Source organism: Pteropus alecto, unplaced genomic scaffold, assembly GCF_000325575.1.
Source record: "Pteropus alecto unplaced genomic scaffold, ASM32557v1 scaffold57, whole genome shotgun sequence".
NCBI lineage: Eukaryota > Metazoa > Chordata > Mammalia > Chiroptera > Pteropodidae > Pteropus > Pteropus alecto.
In genome coordinates, this window is record NW_006442508.1 from 6,901,128 (window position 1) to 6,903,680 (window position 2,553).

Sequence of the window (2,553 nt, forward strand, 5' to 3'; positions counted from 1 at the left end):
TCATAGAAAAACGTCCAATATAAAAAAAAAAAAAAAAAAAAATGTGAGGTTGCGGGAGTGAGGCACTCAGACACGTGCAACTGTGGAATGTCTGCGTGGATTCTGCCAACTTTCAATCAAGCCATTGCTGTTGCCCAAGTAGACAGGAGGAATCTACCTACCCTCCCGCGCAGCTGGAAAGTGAACCCAATGCTGAACTTGCCGAGGAGCGGCCTTGGCCCCGAGACCCAAGTGGAAAAGTGGCGGATGCGCCCCCGAGAGGCCAGCTCCGGAGCCCGGGAGGCAGAGAGAGAAGCGGCGGCCGCCCGAACCGCACCGCCACGCCGAGACGCGCACCTGTCCCTTCTTCCCGGACCGGAGGAGGGGCCGCGGTCCCTCACTGGCGTAGCGCGCCGCGCTCATCGCAGCGCAGAAGGGAGAAAAATCCTTCCTCGTTCCACGAGGGTCAGTCTCTGGTCAGTCTCTAAGCAGGTGAAAGCCACCTCTCACCGCGCACATTCCTGTCCGGACCCTTCCGCGCCTGAAGTCCCGCAGTCCCCGGGGTGCCCCTGTCTGCCCACGGTTCCCTTACCTGGCTGGAGTGCGCCGGCTGCGCGGAGCGGGAGAAAATGCAAACTCCGAACCGCGCCGCTGAGTCCAGAACTCGGCGCCGGCCAGCCCCGCCCACGATCGTCCCGCCCGCCCTGTCCCCCTATCGCTCCGCCCCGTCCCCGGATCGCTCCGCCTTCGCTCACGAAGGCTGGAGGCGACCGGTTCCCAGTACCCTGTCAGGACTTTGAGACAAGAGGCCTGAGTGGGTCAGAGACGCGCCCCGGCTCCCACAGCTGAGCCGGAGTCCCGGGGAAGTCGCAAGAGCGTCCTTTGTGTTCCCGGAGGCCACTCTGGGCCTCCTAGGCCCGGCTAACTGCGCCGGGAGAACCTCCCCGCGAGGGCTCGGACTTGCCTGGCCTGGGAGAACTCTGAGCAGTGCCACCTGCAGGTGACATGGGACTCTGTCGGAATTGGGGACCGCACCTCCTCTTCCGCTAAGTGGTGGGGGGCCAGGCGATTGACAGTGCAGTGGAGCGAAGCAACGAGTTTTATCAAAAAAGTCTTTTCACTGTCATACCTAAAGGTCACATGTACTCTCATATTAATCTATTAATACTTCATTCGAACTCACTGAAGAGTATAAATCAGCATTTATATAAGACTTACAATCGGCAAAGCACTGTGTAGGTACTTTATATGTATTACCATTCTATAAAATATATGTTCACAGAATCCCTCCTTTTTATATGTGGTGAAAGTGAGGCATAGAGAAGTTAAATAACCTACCTAATGTCACCCAACTAGTAACTTGAAAAGCTGGGTTTCCAATCCAGGTAGTCTTCCTCTGGAGTCTGCGTCATAAACCACTGCTATCTTGACTCTCCAAAATTTGAGTGTCTAACATGTCCCATGAACTGTTACATGCTAAGGGAACACAAGACAGGGCTCTACCCTCAAGGAGTTTTATTCTGGTGTGAGGAGAAAGACAGTAAGTAATCACTAAGCAAATAAAAATGGAACCATTACATGTGTGAGAAGTGTCTTGACTAAAATAAAGCCGTTTGATGGAATTGAGAGTGATGGGGAGGGAGGCTACTTTAGATCTGGTGGTGTGGAGGCTTCCCTGAGGAAGTTGACAGTGGAGCTGAGAGCTGAATGATAAAACTGGCAATCAACCTAAAGATGAAGGTAATGGCAAGTGGATTAATAATTATCATACCTCATGCTCATTTGGGACTTAATAACATGCCTTCCTATATTCTCTCCTTTAATCATACAATAACCCTGAGAAGAAGTCTACCGAAATTCTATTATACAGAAAACAAGAAATTTAAGTGTCACAGAGGTTTAACAACTTGCTTAAAGTCATACAGTTAATTAGAAAAAGCAGGGGATAGGAAGAGGGCACTGATTTGAACCAAGGCCTTCTGACTCCAAATCCTCTTTCATTCTGGTGAGGGCCTTAAGTGTAATAACCTGTCCTCGGGATGAATCTAATAAAATTTCTCTTTTGTGATCTACTGTCTCCTCCCAGCCCCAGGCTCTCCTGCCTCTTAGCCATTCAGATATTCAAGTTGGCTGGTTAACATAATTCATCGCAGGGTAGGTGTTCTCTGAGGAAACAGAGGTCAGGAACCTTCTGAAATTGTATGCAAAAAAGTGCGTGGGGGGGGTGTTATAGTTATGTAATTATGGTAATAAAGTTGGTTTCCTCCCAAGAAAAACAGTCTTATACATAGATGTATAAGTGAGAGGACTTAGAACTTTCATCAAATTGAATGATCCCAAAAAGAACTATTCTAGGGGTTAACTGATATTGTAGTGACTAGAAGCACTGATCTCTAACTCACTTTGCCTATGGTAGCTAGGTAACTCTAGTGGCTCATATTTCTGACTTAATGGAAATGAGACTCTCAAAGTTTATGAAGTTTGATTGAAAGGGAAGCAAATATTTAATAAAGTTTAAAAGTAAAAGAAAGGAGAATGTCTGTCACTCTTAGTTCTCAAGAAAACCAGAAAGTA

General features: G+C 48.7%; 1 protein-coding gene across 1 annotated transcript in view; it reads right to left on the reverse strand.

Moving 5' to 3' along the window:
* The window catches only part of TEC (tec protein tyrosine kinase), a 124,976-nt gene extending 124,359 nt beyond the window's left edge, over positions 1–617 (reverse strand). The window contains exon 1 of the mRNA XM_025040292.1: positions 572–617. The gene's annotated coding sequence lies outside the window, so the exon portion shown is untranslated. The remainder of the gene's footprint in view (positions 1–571) is intronic.
* Between the last annotated feature and the right edge of the window lie 1,936 nt (positions 618–2,553).